This window comes from Cervus elaphus, chromosome 20 (genome assembly GCF_910594005.1).
Source record: "Cervus elaphus chromosome 20, mCerEla1.1, whole genome shotgun sequence".
NCBI lineage: Eukaryota > Metazoa > Chordata > Mammalia > Artiodactyla > Cervidae > Cervus > Cervus elaphus.
Window position 1 is genome coordinate 31,510,537 of NC_057834.1, and position 17,869 is coordinate 31,528,405.

The window sequence follows — 17,869 nt, forward strand, 5'->3', positions numbered from 1 at the left end:
CAATCTCCCCTTAGCCCAATCTTGAGCCCGTCTGTAACCCCAAAGGGTTTCACGACTGTTGAAGGACTGTGTCCTTTGGGGGGTGGGGTGGGGGAGTGGACGGCCGACGAAGGGCACCATCCTGCGGCGAGGGCGGCACGCTCGGGGGCGACGGGACAAAGCTGAGTCCCCTGGGCAAAAGGAGAACCTGTGGCCTGACGCGTGCTAGCCGTCGCCGCAGGAGGTTTCCTCGACGCCCCTGCCGGGGCCGTGGGCGTCAGCGTGCGTGGGTGAGAGTGCGGGACGAAGCTGCCTGGGGCCATGGCTGGTGGGTGCCCCACGAGGATCAGGGACCGGGGCAGAGCCATCGCAGGGAGAGGGGGCGGCAGCGAGCAGGGTGCGGGGAGGCAGGCCCAGGGGTGCTTGGGCGTGGTGTCTGCGTGGAGGGCCGGCGGGAAGGGGGAGGCATGGGACTCGCGGGGACCTGGCCGAAAGATGGGCCGGCCACTCGAGCAGGGCCTCTGCAGAAGCATGGAGGCGGTGGCGACGCCGTGCCAGGCACCCGTGTGAGGCTGGGACAGGTCTGCGGTCGGGGTGGGCGGGTGGCAGGGGTGGGTCTGCGGAGCTGGAGGCAGGCCCGCACTGGTGAACGCCAGGGCAGGGCAGGGCGTGTGAGGGATGGCCCGGGGCTGCAGGGGGACGGTGGCGGGTAGATGGGGCCGAGCCTGGGGTCTGGCGGGAGAGGCAGAGGGCAGGCGGTGACCCTGAGGGGGCTGTGGCGTGAGGGAGGTGGTGGGAGAGCACGCCGTGTGGGCGGGCTGGCGCGCGGTGCGGCAGGTTGCTCAGGCTCGGCGGTGGGCTGGGGCTCCGGGCGCTGGCTAGGACGCTGGCAAGCGAGCCACAGAAACGGAGTGCCAGACGGGGGCCAGACCCGGTCGGAACAGGGTGGGCCCACCGTCCCGCCCCAGAGACCCAAGTCCCCACTCACCAGGACCAGATGTCCAGTCTCGGGTGTGCCATTGCTGGGGGCTCAGGGTGGGATGGTGGGTGGTGGTTGGCAGCGGGGATGCCTGGGGTTTCATGAGGACCAAAGAGAGCTCCCATCTGACCGAGCACACCCCGTCCTGGGTGCACACCCGCAGAGAACAAACCTCGGAGAGGTCTAAAGGTCCATACTCGCCGTGCACACTGCAGCACTATTTGCCATAGCCACGACACGGAAGAAACCCCAGTGCCCGTCCTCGAACGGCGGGCCCAAGAAGATGTGGCATAGATGTCCCAAGGAACGATCACTCGGTCCTAAAGAGAAAAGGAAAGGATTGCCATTTGTCACAAGCAATGATGGACCTAGAGACTCTTAGACTTGGTGAAGAATGTCAGACCGAGTTGGACAAAAGCATGTGGAACGTGTAAAAGAATACAAAACGAACCTATTTGCCGAAGAGAGACCGGCTCACGCAGAAAACCGCCTTGGTGTAAGGCAGGCGGAAGGGCAGCGGTGGAGGGATGACTCTGGAGCTGCAACGAACAGATACGCAGGACCGCCTATGATGGGAGACGCACCAAGGTTGTCCAGTTCAACACAGGCAATAAGAGTCAGTACCCTGTAATAACCTCAAGTGGAAAAGAGTCTGAAAACATACATGAAATCTGAAATCTGTACCTGGGAAACAGAATCACGTTGCAGTCCATCGGAAAGGAGCCCAATGTTGGAAATCCACTCTACTTCCACAACAACCGCTGCTATGACTTTGGAGTAAGCTTTCAAAAGGACACTGAATACCATAGGTAACTGAGTAAGCGGGAGACAGGCGAGCGGGGTCCATATCCGTGAAAGGCTCAACTCTTCATTCAGAAAGGCACATGCAAACCCCACGGTCGTGGCAGCACCGTTTGCCGTAGCCAAGACGGGGAGAAACCCCTAGTGCCCATCCCCAGCGGCTCACCCACGAAGATGCGCTGTCAGAGACACGGAGAGAACAGGATGTCACTGAGCCGTCCACAAGAGTCACATAGTGTCACTGGCAGCAACAGCGGCCGGAGCTGCAGAATATGACCCTTGGTGAGGGGAGTCGAACAGACAAGGTCACAGATGGGTGGAATCGAAAGTGGTGTACAAATTCATCCCTGTGCCAAGCAGCGACAGCCCCCGAGACACAGGAAAGCCGCTTCGGGCTTCCCAAGGGCAAAGTCAGGGACGGAGGGATGAATGAAGAGCCGGGCTCAACGGATATACCGTACTCGTGCTGAGTAGAAAGGAGACGACCAGCAAAGACACACCGGATACCACAGGGAATAGGATGCAATCGCCTGTCACCCCCTGTAATGGAAAGCGATCTGAAAACATCATCCTACACACACAGGACGGAATCACGACGCTGTCCAGCGGAAACGGACAGCAGGGTGTAGACCAGCTACACTTCCAGAACAACATCTACTGCTCCCTGGAAGTCAATCAGTCGAGGATCAGTCCAGCAATAGGAAAAAGAAGAGCTTACGCTGTGATCCAGCAAACCCAATCCCGGGTACCCATCGGGAAAAGACATCACCCCTGCTGGGAGGAGATGCAGGCATCCCCCAGGGTCATCGCAGCCCTCTGTGCCAGAGCCGAGACATGGGGGACGCCCAAGTGCCCGGCGGCACGTGGCCGGCACGAGAAGAAGAGGTATATGTGTACCGTGGAATATGACGCAGCCGTCAAGGAGGAGCGGCCATCGCCACGGGCCGCGACGCTGGACGGACCCACAGAAGGGTCCACTGAGTGAGGTGAGTCGGGTGCAGAGGGACAAAGCTCTGTGGACTCTGCCAACGAATGCAAATGAATCTATGTGCAAAAGGGAAAACGACCTTCAGACATAGAAAACGTCCATAGGGCTACCCAAGGGGAAAGGCAGCGGACGGACGAAGTTGGAGGCGGATCAAGAGAGAGCAACTAGTATACCTACAGGAGATAAGCAACAAAGCTTTCCTCCGTAGCATGAGATCTGTATTCGTATCTCGCCTCAACCTACACTGGAAAATCACCTGGAAAAGAACAGGGGACTGAATCACTGTGCCGTGCACCTGAGACTAACCCGGGAAAGGAAATCAGTTCTACTGGCGTTGGAAGAAGCAGAAAAAGGAAGAGCCCAAGGGTTGGGGTTGGGGTTGGGGGGAGACGGGCCAGTGGGACAAAGGCAGAGGCGGGTTCCTTGACAAGAGTAGGATTTGGGATGGCTCATGGAGGAACCGGGCGCGCGCGTGGGCGGGAGGGGGGCAGTGGAGATGGGGGAGGTGGGGAGCAGGGGTGGGGGTGGGTGGGATGGGTGCGTTTGGGGGAGCAGGGGGATGGTGAGGGTGCAGGCTGAGGTGGTGTTACTGGCGGAGCAGGGCTGATGCTGAGGTGAGGCGGGCAAGAGGGTTTCAGGGGAGGGGGTGGTGTGTGAGGTGGTGAGGGCGTTGCTGTTGGAAACCGATCTGGGCCCAGGGCCGGGAGCGTGTGGACTTCTGAGGAACTCCTCCTGCAAGCTGATGCTCCAGGGACCCTCCAGGGAAAAGGGAGGTATCCTTGCCAGATGTGGCAACTTCCTTGCTCCTGGCTGTGCAAACGGAGGGTGATTGATTCTCGGAGTGTGGCGAGAGTGAGCCAGGGAGCTTGGAGACAGACGTTGGGAAAGGTGAAGAGGTGGGGCCGGCGGCTGCCAGAGGTGGGGTGTGCCTTCCAGCGCAATCCGTGAGCCACCGGCTGGGTCCGCGTGAGGAAGCCAGCAACCACAAGGGAGGTGTCTGGGCACACGGGCGGCTGAGCCCGCAGGGCTTGGGGCCACAGCGGCTTGGCAGCAGGGCCGTGTGTGGGGGCGGGAGGGGTCGTGGGCAGCTGCGTGGGAGAGGCAGCGGGCGGCAGGTAGCAGCCAGCGGTTGCAGGAGCGCTCCCTTGAGCGCCTTGGAGCGGGCAGACCTAGCTCGGCTCTGGGACTGCAGTGCGGGACCAAAAGGGGACGCTGGGGTTGCATGGGCCGGGAATCGAACCCGGGCCTCCCGCGTGGCAGGCGAGAATTCTACCACTGAACCACCCATGCACCGGTGGCCGCCGCCGCCCGACGCCGCCCCAGAGGCGCTGGCCAACACCCGCCCGTCACTGCTCACCGCTCGCCCAGTGGGCATCTGTCTGCTCCATCCGAGCAGGAGACGACGGGCGGCCGACCTCAAAGCCAGGGTCCGGGCACGTGCAGGACCCCAGGGCGCGGCGCTCTCGGAGGGACCCCGGGGCGGCGGGCCGCCGGCCCACTCGGCCGGTCCCGCGCCTTCTGCGCCGACCACGGCCGCCGCGACGCTGTCGGTGTCGCCCGAGGGGGCCAGGAGCCGACGCCGTCTGCGTGGGCAGGCGCTGCGTGGTCGCCGCGGCCGCGCGCCGACGTTCCTCTCAGCGACCTGCCGGGTCCCGACCCAAAACCCCTCTGGCGGGCTGGCTTTCCGGCAGGGGCGGGATGGAGCGTGCCATTGCGGGCGGGGGCCGGGACCCCGGGCTCGGCCTGTGCTGGGTGCTCGCGAGCGCGGGAGCGCGACTCCCCGGGGCGCCCCCGCCGCCGCCCCGAGCGGCGCTCAGGCCCCAGGACCCAAAGGCGTTGTGAGCCTGGCTCCTGCGCTCTGGCCGACGGCGCTCGCGGGCGCTCCGCTCTGACAGGGTGGGTGGTGGTGGTGGTGAGGAGGGGCCCTTGGGCAGAGCGGCTCCTGGCTCGGGGACTGCCGGCTGAGGCAGGGAGCACGCCAGGCCGCGCTTGGCTCCGGCCCGGGCGGCGGCTTCCCCCCCCTCCCCCCGGGAACGGGCGCGGTGGCGCCGAGGGCCGGGGCGCGGGCTGGGCGCCTGTGGCTGGGCTGGACGGGCACGCAGGGCTTCCGCTCCCACCCCAGCCGAGCGCCCTTCCCGGGACGGGTTCGTGCACGGAAGGCCGGTGTTCGCCGGCCCGCAGCAAGGGTGCGTGGCGCGCGTCCCGGGCGGGAGGCAGGCAGGTGTGGCCCGGCCGAGGCCGCAAGGCGGAGAAGCGTGGAGGGCACGCAGCAGCCCCCTGGCGGGCAAGGCGGGGGGGGGGGGGGCCCGGCCGCCCGGGGGTGGCTGGGGGGCGCAGGCGGGCCGGCGGCGCGGGCGCGGACGACAGGGTGCCGGCCGGAGGGGGAGCGGCCGGGGGCGGACGTGGAAGCAAGGCTGCGAGAGCGACTTGGCCGTTCAGCAGGCAGAAGTCGCGGCGCCCGCGAAGCGAGGAGGGCTCGCCACCCGGCGCGGGGCCGCGTGCGTCGGCGCCGACGGGGGTGGGGCGGGGTGGGGCCTTGCGAGTGGGAGGGTGGGCGAGGGTGCGCGAGGCGCAGGCGGGGAGGCCGGAAAAGCAGCAGCTGCAGCCGCAGACACCTGGGGAGGAAAGCTGCGCTGAGAAGGACTGAAGGTTCCTGGTGGCGGGGGGCGGGCGTGTGTGGAGAAAGGCTGTGGCGCGGGGAGGACGGGTGCGTTTGTCCGGCGGGCCAAAAGGCTGGCTTGTCAGGAGTGGGATTCGAACCCACGCCTCCAGGGGAGACTGCGACCTGAACGCAGCGCCTTAGACCGCTCGGCCATCCTGACGGCGGGCCTGGGCGGGCGCGTGGCCGCTCGCCTGGCTGAGACCCGACGCGGCGCGAGCCCCGGCGCCCGTGGCGGGCCGCGCGGTGCGCCGCGCCAGGCAGGCAGGCGGCCGTCTGGCGTGGGTGAGCGACGGGGCCGGCCGAGGCGCCTGGCTGCGCCGCCGGTCGCGCCCCGGACCCAGCCCGGCCCTTGGCGGGCCGTCCCCTCCTCACCCGCGCCCCTCCTCGCCAGACGCGGGCCGGCGCGCGCCCACCGTGTCCTCGCAGCCTCGCTTGCCTTCTCGGACCCCCTTCTCCCGGCGGAATGGCCGCGTTGGAGGCAAGAGGCGGCGCGCACGAGGAGTGTCCAGTGCCCCGGGGGGTCCGGGTCCGTGTCGGGGTCGCGGGCCGCCTCTGTGACCGAGGCGGTTGGTTTGGTGGGCGGTCGGGTCGGGGCCCGTGCTGGGCACGGGGGAGGCGTGGGCAGGCAGCCCGAGAGCCCGAGAGGGGCCGGGCGGCAGGGCGGTCGCCGCCGTCCTCGTTAGTATAGTGGTGAGTATCCCCGCCTGTCACGCGGGAGACCGGGGTTCGATTCCCCGACGGGGAGGCAACACAGCCTTTTTGGTGGCCGCGGTGGCTCTCTGTCCTGCCGCCTGGCCCCCAAGGGCCCTTCGTCTCCTCCGTCCGCCTTTGGACCAGGCGCCTGGCCACCGCCGACCGCCTCTACCGGTGCAGCCCTCCAGCCTGAGCCCTCTGTCGTCGCCGGGCGCTCGGTCGCCACGGCGGAGCGACGGCCTCCTTGGCCACCCCCACGGCCTTGCCCGACAATAGCCGGATCTTGCGGCCCGCCCGCCCACAGGGGCTGCCTCAGTGGGCTCCTAGGCTCGCGACCGGCGCGGCGCGGCAGAGCGCCGTGACGCCTGCAGGCGGCTGGCTCCCGTGTCCCCCTGTCGTCGTGGGAAGTGGCCTCGCCCAGCGCACGGTGGAGAAGGGCTTTGGCCAGCTGGCTGCTGGAAGCCGCGTGCCCCGCGTTGCCCCCCGGGGGTGAGGGCGGAGGCGTTCGCGGGCCGCGGCGGGGAGCGAACGGCCGGGGGGCCGCAAGGCCGCGGGAGCGCCGCCCCGGGGCGGTGGGGCCGGTGGACCCCGGCCGCTGCGTAGAGCTGGCGCGGATGGGGTTGCTGGTGGGCTGCTGGTGGCGCCGGCGGCGGCGCAGAGCCTCCCGCTGACGGGGCGTCGGGGCAGGGATGCGGCGGCGGCGGCGGCGAGAGTGTGCTGGGGCGAGCCCGGGGCCGGCGTCTGGCGGCGGCCCGGGCTGAGCAGCGTTGGTGGTATAGTGGTGAGCATAGCTGCCTTCCAAGCAGTTGACCCGGGTTCGATTCCCGGCCAACGCAGCGGGCCGACCTTTTGCTGAGCTCCGCCGCCCTCCCGGCTGGGGCGTTCGGGGCAGAGAGAGCTGGGAGCAGGGAGCCAGGCAGCTGGCGCGCGGCTTTTGGCGTGTGTGCGAGAAGCCGGTGGCGCGCGCAGTGTTTTGAGGCTGCTGAGAGCAAGACGGCCCGCCAGGGCAGGCGGACTGACAGGGCCGGCGGGCGGCTGGACTTGCCTTGCCAAGGCCGAGTGTGGGCACCACGGTGGCGCGGGCGGGCGGGCGGGCGGGCGGCCCGGAGGCGCTGGGTTCGGCAGGAGCAGGCGAGGGCCGAACCCCGACGCTCCCTGGTGGTCTAGTGGTTAGGATTCGGCGCTCTCACCGCCGCGGCCCGGGTTCGATTCCCGGTCAGGGAAGCCTTTCTTCTTCCCCTCCGCCCGCCACCTGCCGATCTCCTCGCCGGCGACCCCACCACCCTTTTAGCCTACGCTTGCTCAGCGCTGCCACAGAGGCCCCGGGACCCTGCACCTCCAGCCCAAGCACGATTCAGGCCAGCCCCGCCGTGCCCCGGGGCAAACCTTTTGGCCGCAGTGGCCACCTCGCGCCGCTTCCACCACGACCCGCCTGAGGCCTCCCAGCCCCAGCCCCCGCCCCCTCCCTCCTGAGGGGCGGCGGCTGCTGCCCCTGGTGGCGGCCGCCATGCTCCTGGGCTTGTGCTGGTTCTCCTGCTGTCAGTGGTGGTGGGGAGGAGGTGGGGTCGGACAGGGCGGGTGGGGGTAGGGGTCGGGGCGTGGGCTGTGGTGGTCGCCAGCGCGGGCCGGCAGCGGCCGCGGCGGTGGCCACAGCCGAAGACGAGCGAGGGGGATCTGCCTCTGGGAGTGGGGCCAGTGGCCACGGACACGCCTGCCTCCCCATGCCCCGCGTGCCAGCCACCTCTCTGGGCGGCTGGGCCATTGAGTGCCAGGTCCCGGGCTGGCTGTGACTCCCGTGCGCCGCTGGTGACTCCAAGAGGGTGCTGGTCCTGAGTGGGCTCTGGGAGGCGGACCACGGCGCCCGGGAGGCATCGGTATCGATGGGTTCAGTCGCTCAGTGCGCTGCAGCAGCCCAGGCTTCCCTGGCCATCACCAACTCCCGCAGCTTGCTCAAACTCAGGTCCAGCGAGTCGGCGATGCCATCCAACCATCTCACCTTCTGGCGTGGCGTGTCGTCCCCGTCTCCTCCTGCCTTCCGTCGAGGTCTTTTCCAGGGAGTCAGTCCTTTGCGTCAGGTGGCCAGAGGACTGAATGAAGTGTCAGCTTCAGCCTCAGGGCTTCCCATGAATATTCAGGACTGATTTCCTCTAGGATTGACTGGTTGGATCTCCTGGCAGTCCAAGGGACTCTCAAGAGTCTTCTCCAACACCGCAGTTCAAAAGCATCGATTCTTCAGCGCTCAGCTTTCTTTATGCTCCAACTCTCACATCTGTCCGTGACTGCTGGACAGACCGTGGCTTTCACGAGATGGACCCTCGTGGCAGAGTCATGTCTCTGCTTTTCGACATACTGTCTAGCTTGGTCAGAGCTTTTCTCCCAAGAGGCGGACGTCTTTTAATTTCATGGCCGCGGCCACCGGCTGCAGTGATTTGGGGGAGCCCCCCCCCCCACCTCAGTGACGTCTCTCCCGGTGTCCATTGTTTCCCCATCTGTTTGCCATGAAGTGATGGGACCGGATGCCACGAGCTTAGTTTTCTGAATGTTGAGTTTGAAGCCAACTTTGTCATTTTCCTCTTTCACTTCCATCAAGAGGCTCTTGAGTTCTTCTTCGCTCTCCCCGAGGCAAAGGGGTGAAGACGAATGTGGGCCTGTGCTGCGAGTCACAGCACCGCGCGGGGGGAAGTGAGGGAGCACACAGATCCCGGCGGGGCGGGCCGGCCGGGAAAACGCAGCCAACCAGCCGGGAGGTGGCAGATGCGCCCCAGGCAGTGATGCCGGCCAGGGTGGACACGCCGACCAACATGGTGTTTCCCTTGCCTGACCACAGCTCTCAATCCTACCGGAGTGAGGCAAGGTTTCCCAGATGTCCCTCCCCGACAACGAACCAAAGGGGGGCACCTGGGTGCACACGCAGACACGCAGACACGCAGACACACACACACACACACACACACACACACACACACACACAGCGCCCTGTTCCACGCACCCCTGCCCTAGATATGACATCTCCTACTTTGCCATTCTCTCCAATCTGTCTGTCCAGGATCAACTCCATCCCTCTCCACAGACTGTCATCGTCGTCCCCAGGAACTCTCGCCGGGGGTCATCGCCACCCACAATCTCCCCTTAGCCCAATCTTGAGCCCGTCTGTAACCCCCAAAGGGTTTCACGACTGTTGAAGGACTGTGTCCTTTGGGGGGTGGGGTGGGGGAGTGGACGGCCGACGAAGGGCACCATCCTGCGGCGAGGGCGGCACGCTCGGGGGCGACGGGACAAAGCTGAGTCCCCTGGGCAAAAGGAGAACCTGTGGCCTGACGCGTGCTAGCCATCGCCGCAGGAGGTTTCCTCGACGCCCCTGCCGGGGCCGTGGGCGTCAGCGTGCGTGGGTGAGAGTGCGGGACGAAGCTGCCTGGGGCCATGGCTGGTGGGTGCCCCACGAGGATCAGGGACCGGGGCAGAGCCATCGCAGGGAGAGGGGGCGGCAGCGAGCAGGGTGCGGGGAGGCAGGCCCAGGGGTGCTTGGGCGTGGCGTCTGCGTGGAGGGCCGGCGGGAAGGGGGAGGCATGGGACTCGCGGGGACCTGGCCGAAAGATGGGCCGGCCACTCGAGCAGGGCCTCTGCAGAAGCATGGAGGCGGTGGCGACGCCGTGCCAGGCACCCGTGTGAGGCTGGGACAGGTCTGCGGTCGGGGTGGGCGGGTGGCAGGGGTGGGTCTGCGGAGCTGGAGGCAGGCCCGCACTGGTGAACGCCAGGGCAGGGCAGGGCATGTGAGGGATGGCCCGGGGCTGCAGGGGGACAGTGGCGAGTAGATGGGGCCGAGCCTGGGGTCTGGCGGGAGAGGCAGAGGGCAGGCGATGACCCTGAGGGGCTGTGGCGTGAGGGAGGTGGTGGGAGAGCACGCCGTGTGGGCGGGCTGGCGGGTGAGCGTGCGTGCCACCCTGGCGCGCGGTGCCGCAGGTTGCTCAGGCTCGGCGGTGGGCTGGGGCTCCGGGCGCTGGCTAGGACGCTGGCAAGCGAGCCACAGAAACAGAGTGCCAGACGGGGGCCAGACCCGGTCGGAACAGGGTGGGCCCACCGTCCCGCCCCAGAGACCCAAGTCCCCACTCACCAGGACCAGATGTCCAGTCTCGGGTGTGCCATTGCTGGGGGCTCAGGGTGGGATGGTGGGTGGTGGTTGGCAGCGGGGATGCCTGGGGTTTCATGAGGACCAAAGAGAGCTCCCATCTGACCGAGCACACCCCGTCCTGGGTGCACACCCGCAGAGAACAAACCTCGGAGAGGTCTAAAGGTCCATACTCGCCGTGCACACTGCAGCACTATTTGCCATAGCCACGACACGGAAGAAACCCCAGTGCCCGTCCTCGAACGGCGGGCCCAAGAAGATGTGGCATAGATGTCCCAAGGAACGATCACTCGGTCCTAAAGAGAAAAGGAAAGGATTGCCATTTGTCACAAGCAATGATGGACCTAGAGACTCTTAGACTTGGTGAAGAATGTCAGACCGAGTTGGACAAAAGCATGTGGAACGTGTAAAAGAATACAAAACGAACCTATTTGCCGAAGAGAGACCGGCTCACGCAGAAAACCGCCTTGGTGTAAGGCAGGCGGAAGGGCAGCGGTGGAGGGATGACTCTGGAGCTGCAACGAACAGATACGCAGGACCGCCTATGATGGGAGACGCACCAAGGTTGTCCAGTTCAACACAGGCAATAAGAGTCAGTACCCTGTAATAACCTCAAGTGGAAAAGAGTCTGAAAACATACATGAAATCTGAAATCTGTACCTGGGAAACAGAATCACGTTGCAGTCCATCGGAAAGGAGCCCAATGTTGGAAATCCACTCTACTTCCACAACAACCGCTACTATGACTTTGGAGTAAGCTTTCAAAAGGACACTGAATACCATAGGTAACTGAGTAAGCGGGAGACAGGCGAGCGGGGTCCATATCCGTGAAAGGCTCAACTCTTCATTCAGAAAGGCACATGCAAACCCCACGGTCGTGGCAGCACCGTTTGCCGTAGCCAAGACGGGGAGAAACCCCTAGTGCCCATCCCCAGCGGCTCACCCACGAAGATGCGCTGTCAGAGACACGGAGAGAACAGGATGTCACTGAGCCGTCCACAAGAGTCACATAGTGTCACTGGCAGCAACAGCGGCCGGAGCTGCAGAATATGACCCTTGGTGAGGGGAGTCGAACAGACAAGGTCACAGATGGGTGGAATCGAAAGTGGTGTACAAATTCATCCCTGTGCCAAGCAGCGACAGCCCCCGAGACACAGGAAAGCCGCTTCGGGCTTCCCAAGGGCAAAGTCAGGGACGGAGGGATGAATGAAGAGCCGGGCTCAACGGATATACCGTACTCGTGCTGAGTAGAAAGGAGACGACCAGCAAAGACACACCGGATACCACAGGGAATAGGATGCAATCGCCTGTCACCCCCTGTAATGGAAAGCGATCTGAAAACATCATCCTACACACACAGGACGGAATCACGACGCTGTCCAGCGGAAACGGACAGCAGGGTGTAGACCAGCTACACTTCCAGAACAACATCTACTGCTCCCTGGAAGTCAATCAGTCGAGGATCAGTCCAGCAATAGGAAAAAGAAGAGCTTACGCTGTGATCCAGCAAACCCAATCCCGGGTACCCATCGGGAAAAGACATCACCCCTGCTGGGAGGAGATGCAGGCATCCCCCAGGGTCATCGCAGCCCTCTGTGCCAGAGCCGAGACATGGGGAACGCCCAAGTGCCCGGCGGCACGTGGCCGGCACGAGAAGAAGAGGTATATGTGTACCGTGGAATATGACGCAGCCGTCAAGGAGGAGCGGCCATCGCCACGGGCCGCGACGCTGGACGGACCCACAGAAGGGTCCACTGAGTGAAGTGAGTCGGGTGCAGAGGGACAAAGCTCTGTGGACTCTGCCAACGAATGCAAATGAATCTATGTGCAAAAGGGAAAACGACCTTCAGACATAGAAAACGTCCATAGGGCTACCCAAGGGGAAAGGCAGCGGACGGACGAAGTTGGAGGCGGATCAAGAGAGAGGAGCTAGTATACCTACAGGAGATAAGCAACAAAGCTTTCCTCCGTAGCATGAGATCTGTATTCGTATCTCGCCTCAACCTACGCTGGAAAATCACCTGGAAAAGAACAGGGGACTGAATCACTGTGCCGTGCACCTGAGACTAACCCGGGAAAGGAAATCAGGTCTACTGGCGTTGGAAGAAGCAGAAAAAGGAAGAGCCCAAGGGTTGGGGTTGGGGTTGGGGTTGGGGGGAGACGGGCCAGTGGGACAAAGGCAGAGGCGGGTTCCTTGACAAGAGTAGGATTTGGGATGGCTCATGGAGGAACCGGGCGCGCGCGTGGGCGGGAGGGGGGCAGTGGAGATGGGGGAGGTGGGGAGCAGGGGTGGGGGTGGGTGGGATGGGTGCGTTTGGGGGAGCAGGGGGATGGTGAGGGTGCAGGCTGAGGTGGTGTTACTGGCGGAGCAGGGCTGATGCTGAGGTGAGGCGGGCAAGAGGGTTTCAGGGGAGGGGGTGGTGTGTGAGGTGGTGAGGGCGTTGCTGTTGGAAACCGATCTGGGCCCAGGGCCGGGAGCGTGTGGACTTCTGAGGAACTCCTCCTGCAAGCTGATGCTCCAGGGACCCTCCAGGGAAAAGGGAGGTATCCTTGCCAGATGTGGCAACTTCCTTGCTCCTGGCTGTGCAAACGGAGGGTGATTGATTCTCGGAGTGTGGCGAGAGTGAGCCAGGGAGCTTGGAGACAGACGTTGGGAAAGGTGAAGAGGTGGGGCCGGCGGCTGCCAGAGGTGGGGTGTGCCTTCCAGCGCAATCCGTGAGCCACCGGCTGGGTCCGCGTGAGGAAGCCAGCAACCACAAGGGAGGTGTCTGGGCACACGGGCGGCTGAGCCCGCAGGGCTTGGGGCCACAGCGGCTTGGCAGCAGGGCCGTGTGTGGGGGCGGGAGGGGTCGTGGGCAGCTGCGTGGGAGAGGCAGCGGGCGGCAGGTAGCAGCCAGCGGTTGCAGGAGCGCTCCCTTGAGCGCCTTGGAGCGGGCAGACCTAGCTCGGCTCTGGGACTGCAGTGCGGGACCAAAAGGGGACGCTGGGGTTGCATGGGCCGGGAATCGAACCCGGGCCTCCCGCGTGGCAGGCGAGAATTCTACCACTGAACCACCCATGCACCGGTGGCCGCCGCCGCCCGACGCCGCCCCAGAGGCGCTGGCCAACACCCGCCCGTCACTGCTCACCGCTCGCCCAGTGGGCATCTGTCTGCTCCATCCGAGCAGGAGACGACGGGCGGCCGACCTCAAAGCCAGGGTCCGGGCACGTGCAGGACCCCAGGGCGCGGCGCTCTCGGAGGGACCCCGGGGCGGCGGGCCGCCGGCCCACTCGGCCGGTCCCGCGCCTTCTGCGCCGACCACGGCCGCCGCGACGCTGTCGGTGTCGCCCGAGGGGGCCAGGAGCCGACGCCGTCTGCGTGGGCAGGCGCTGCGTGGTCGCCGCGGCCGCGCGCCGACGTTCCTCTCAGCGACCTGCCGGGTCCCGACCCAAAACCCCTCTGGCGGGCTGGCTTTCCGGCAGGGGCGGGATGGAGCGTGCCATTGCGGGCGGGGGCCGGGACCCCGGGCTCGGCCTGTGCTGGGTGCTCGCGAGCGCGGGAGCGCGACTCCCCGGGGCGCCCCCGCCGCCGCCCCGAGCGGCGCTCAGGCCCCAGGACCCAAAGGCGTTGTGAGCCTGGCTCCTGCGCTCTGGCCGACGGCGCTCGCGGGCGCTCCGCTCTGACAGGGTGGGTGGTGGTGGTGGTGAGGAGGGGCCCTTGGGCAGAGCGGCTCCTGGCTCGGGGACTGCCGGCTGAGGCAGGGAGCACGCCAGGCCGCGCTTGGCTCCGGCCCGGGCGGCGGCTTCCCCCCCCTCCCCCCGGGAACGGGCGCGGTGGCGCCGAGGGCCGGGGCGCGGGCTGGGCGCCTGTGGCTGGGCTGGACGGGCACGCAGGGCTTCCGCTCCCACCCCAGCCGAGCGCCCTTCCCGGGACGGGTTCGTGCACGGAAGGCCGGTGTTCGCCGGCCCGCAGCAAGGGTGCGTGGCGCGCGTCCCGGGCGGGAGGCAGGCAGGTGTGGCCCGGCCGAGGCCGCAAGGCGGAGAAGCGTGGAGGGCACGCAGCAGCCCCCTGGCGGGCAAGGCGGGGGGGGGGGCTCGGCCGCCTGGGTGTGGCTGGGTGGCGCAGGCGGGCCGGCGGCGCGGGCGCGGACGACAGGGTGCCGGCCGGAGGGGGAGCGGCCGGGGGCGGACGTGGAAGCAAGGCTGCGAGAGCGAGTTGGCCGTTCAGCAGGCAGAAGTCGCGGCGCCCGCGAAGCGAGGAGGGCTCGCCACCCGGCGCGGGGCCGCGTGCGTCGGCGCCGACGGGGGTGGGGCGGGGTGGGGCCTTGCGAGTGGGAGGGTGGGCGAGGGTGCGCGAGGCGCAGGCGGGGAGGCCGGAAAAGCAGCAGCTGCAGCCGCAGACACCTGGGGAGGAAAGCTGCGCTGAGAAGGACTGAAGGTTCCTGGTGGCGGGGGGCGGGCGTGTGTGGAGAAAGGCTGTGGCGCGGGGAGGACGGGTGCGTTTGTCCGGCGGGCCAAAAGGCTGGCTTGTCAGGAGTGGGATTCGAACCCACGCCTCCAGGGGAGACTGCGACCTGAACGCAGCGCCTTAGACCGCTCGGCCATCCTGACGGCGGGCCTGGGCGGGCGCGTGGCCGCTCGCCTGGCTGAGACCCGACGCGGCGCGAGCCCCGGCGCCCGTGGCGGGCCGCGCGGTGCGCCGCGCCAGGCAGGCAGGCGGCCGTCTGGCGTGGGTGAGCGACGGGGCCGGCCGAGGCGCCTGGCTGCGCCGCCGGTCGCGCCCCGGACCCAGCCCGGCCCTTGGCGGGCCGTCCCCTCCTCACCCGCGCCCCTCCTCGCCAGACGCGGGCCGGCGCGCGCCCACCGTGTCCTCGCAGCCTCGCTTGCCTTCTCGGACCCCCTTCTCCCGGCGGAATGGCCGCGTTGGAGGCAAGAGGCGGCGCGCACGAGGAGTGTCCAGTGCCCCGGGGGGTCCGGGTCCGTGTCGGGGTCGCGGGCCGCCTCTGTGACCGAGGCGGTTGGTTTGGTGGGCGGTCGGGTCGGGGCCCGTGCTGGGCACGGGGGAGGCGTGGGCAGGCAGCCCGAGAGCCCGAGAGGGGCCGGGCGGCAGGGCGGTCGCCGCCGTCCTCGTTAGTATAGTGGTGAGTATCCCCGCCTGTCACGCGGGAGACCGGGGTTCGATTCCCCGACGGGGAGGCAACACAGCCTTTTTGGTGGCCGCGGTGGCTCTCTGTCCTGCCGCCTGGCCCCCAAGGGCCCTTCGTCTCCTCCGTCCGCCTTTGGACCAGGCGCCTGGCCACCGCCGACCGCCTCTACCGGTGCAGCCCTCCAGCCTGAGCCCTCTGTCGTCGCCGGGCGCTCGGTCGCCACGGCGGAGCGACGGCCTCCTTGGCCACCCCCACGGCCTTGCCCGACAATAGCCGGATCTTGCGGCCCGCCCGCCCACAGGGGCTGCCTCAGTGGGCTCCTAGGCTCGCGACCGGCGCGGCGCGGCAGAGCGCCGTGACGCCTGCAGGCGGCTGGCTCCCGTGTCCCCCTGTCGTCGTGGGAAGTGGCCTCGCCCAGCGCACGGTGGAGAAGGGCTTTGGCCAGCTGGCTGCTGGAAGCCGCGTGCCCCGCGTTGCCCCCCGGGGGTGAGGGCGGAGGCGTTCGCGGGCCGCGGCGGGGAGCGAACGGCCGGGGGGCCGCAAGGCCGCGGGAGCGCCGCCCCGGGGCGGTGGGGCCGGTGGACCCCGGCCGCTGCGTAGAGCTGGCGCGGATGGGGTTGCTGGTGGGCTGCTGGTGGCGCCGGCGGCGGCGCAGAGCCTCCCGCTGACGGGGCGTCGGGGCAGGGATGCGGCGGCGGCGGCGGCGAGAGTGTGCTGGGGCGAGCCCGGGGCCGGCGTCTGGCGGCGGCCCGGGCTGAGCAGCGTTGGTGGTATAGTGGTGAGCATAGCTGCCTTCCAAGCAGTTGACCCGGGTTCGATTCCCGGCCAACGCAGCGGGCCGACCTTTTGCTGAGCTCCGCCGCCCTCCCGGCAGGGGCGTTCGGGGCAGAGAGAGCTGGGAGCAGGGAGCCAGGCAGCTGGCGCGCGGCTTTTGGCGTGTGTGCGAGAAGCCGGTGGCGCGCGCAGTGTTTTGAGGCTGCTGAGAGCAAGACGGCCCGCCAGGGCAGGCGGACAGACAGGGCCGGCGGGCGGCTGGACTTGCCTTGCCAAGGCCGAGTGTGGGCACCACGGTGGCGCGGGCGGGCGGGCGGCCCGGAGGCGCTGGGTTCGGCAGGAGCAGGCGAGGGCCGAACCCCGACGCTCCCTGGTGGTCTAGTGGTTAGGATTCGGCGCTCTCACCGCCGCGGCCCGGGTTCGATTCCCGGTCAGGGAAGCCTTTCTTCTTCCCCTTCGCCCGCCACCTGCCGATCTCCTCGCCGGCGACCCCACCACCCTTTTAGCCTACGCTTGCTCAGCGCTGCCACAGAGGCCCCGGGACCCTGCACCTCCAGCCCAAGCACGATTCAGGCCAGCCCCGCCGTGCCCCGGGGCAAACCTTTTGGCCGCAGTGGCCACCTCGCGCCGCTTCCACCACGACCCGCCTGAGGCCTCCCAGCCCCAGCCCCCGCCCCCTCCCTCCTGAGGGGCGGCGTCTGCTGCCCCTGGTGGCGGCCGCGATGCTCCTGGGCTTGTGCTGGTTCTCCTGCTGTCAGTGGTGGTGGGGAGGAGGTGGGGCCGGACAGGGCGGGTGGGGGTAGGGGTCGGGGCGTGGGCTGTGGTGGTCGCCAGCGCGGGCCGGCAGCGGCCGCGGCGGTGGCCACAGCCGAAGACGAGCGAGGGGGATCTGCCTCTGGGAGTGGGGCCAGTGGCCACGGACACGCCTGCCTCCCCATGCCCCGCGTGCCAGCCACCTCTCTGGGCGGCTGGGCCATTGAGTGCCAGGTCCCGGGCTGGCTGTGACTCCCGTGCGCCGCTGGTGACTCCAAGAGGGTGCTGGTCCTGAGTGGGCTCTGGGAGGCGGACCACGGCGCCCGGGAGGCGTCGGTATCGATGGGTTCAGTCGCTGCAGCAGCCCAGGCTTCCCTGGCCATCACCAACTCCCGCAGCTTGCTCAAACTCAGGTCCAGCGAGTCGGCGATGCCATCCAACCATCTCACCTTCTGGCGTGGCGTGTCGTCCCCGTCTCCTCCTGCCTTCCGTCGAGGTCTTTCCCAGGGAGTCAGTCCTTTGCGTCAGGTGGCCAGAGGACTGAATGAAGTGTCAGCTTCAGCCTCAGGGCTTCCCATGAATATTCAGGACTGATTTCCTCTAGGATTGACTGGTTGGATCTCCTGGCAGTCCAAGGGACTCTCAAGAGTCTTCTCCAACACCGCAGTTCAAAAGCATCGATTCTTCAGCGCTCAGCTTTCTTTATGCTCCAACTCTCACATCTGTCCGTGACTGCTGGACAGACCGTGGCTTTCACGAGATGGACCCTCGTGGCAGAGTCATGTCTCTGCTTTTCGACATACTGTCTAGCTTGGTCAGAGCTTTTCTCCCAAGAGGCGGACGTCTTTTAATTTCATGGCCGCGGCCACCGGCTGCAGTGATTTGGGGGAGCCCCCCCCACCTCAGTGACGTCTCTCCCGGTGTCCATTGTTTCCCCATCTGTTTGCCATGAAGTGATGGGACCGGATGCCACGAGCTTAGTTTTCTG

General features: G+C 67.1%; 10 non-coding genes across 10 annotated transcripts; 6 read left to right on the plus strand and 4 right to left on the minus strand.

Moving 5' to 3' along the window:
• Positions 1–3,966: 3,966 nt before the first annotated feature.
• On the minus strand, positions 3,967–4,037 carry TRNAG-GCC. The gene has a single exon. It is a non-coding gene; the product is annotated as a tRNA-Gly (tRNA).
• A 1,449-nt stretch (positions 4,038–5,486) lies between these two features.
• On the minus strand, positions 5,487–5,569 carry TRNAL-CAG. Its single transcript has one exon. It is a non-coding gene; the product is annotated as a tRNA-Leu (tRNA).
• A 513-nt stretch (positions 5,570–6,082) lies between these two features.
• Positions 6,083–6,154, plus strand: TRNAD-GUC. Its single transcript has one exon. It is a non-coding gene; the product is annotated as a tRNA-Asp (tRNA).
• Positions 6,155–6,866: 712 nt separating this feature from the next.
• TRNAG-UCC lies at positions 6,867–6,938 on the plus strand. Its single transcript has one exon. It is a non-coding gene; the product is annotated as a tRNA-Gly (tRNA).
• Positions 6,939–7,254: 316 nt separating this feature from the next.
• On the plus strand, positions 7,255–7,326 carry TRNAE-CUC. The gene has a single exon. It is a non-coding gene; the product is annotated as a tRNA-Glu (tRNA).
• Positions 7,327–13,218: 5,892 nt separating this feature from the next.
• TRNAG-GCC lies at positions 13,219–13,289 on the minus strand. The gene has a single exon. It is a non-coding gene; the product is annotated as a tRNA-Gly (tRNA).
• A 1,446-nt stretch (positions 13,290–14,735) lies between these two features.
• TRNAL-CAG lies at positions 14,736–14,818 on the minus strand. The gene has a single exon. It is a non-coding gene; the product is annotated as a tRNA-Leu (tRNA).
• Positions 14,819–15,331: 513 nt separating this feature from the next.
• Positions 15,332–15,403, plus strand: TRNAD-GUC. The gene has a single exon. It is a non-coding gene; the product is annotated as a tRNA-Asp (tRNA).
• Positions 15,404–16,115: 712 nt separating this feature from the next.
• Positions 16,116–16,187, plus strand: TRNAG-UCC. Its single transcript has one exon. It is a non-coding gene; the product is annotated as a tRNA-Gly (tRNA).
• A 308-nt stretch (positions 16,188–16,495) lies between these two features.
• TRNAE-CUC lies at positions 16,496–16,567 on the plus strand. Its single transcript has one exon. It is a non-coding gene; the product is annotated as a tRNA-Glu (tRNA).
• The last annotated feature ends 1,302 nt before the right edge of the window (positions 16,568–17,869 follow it).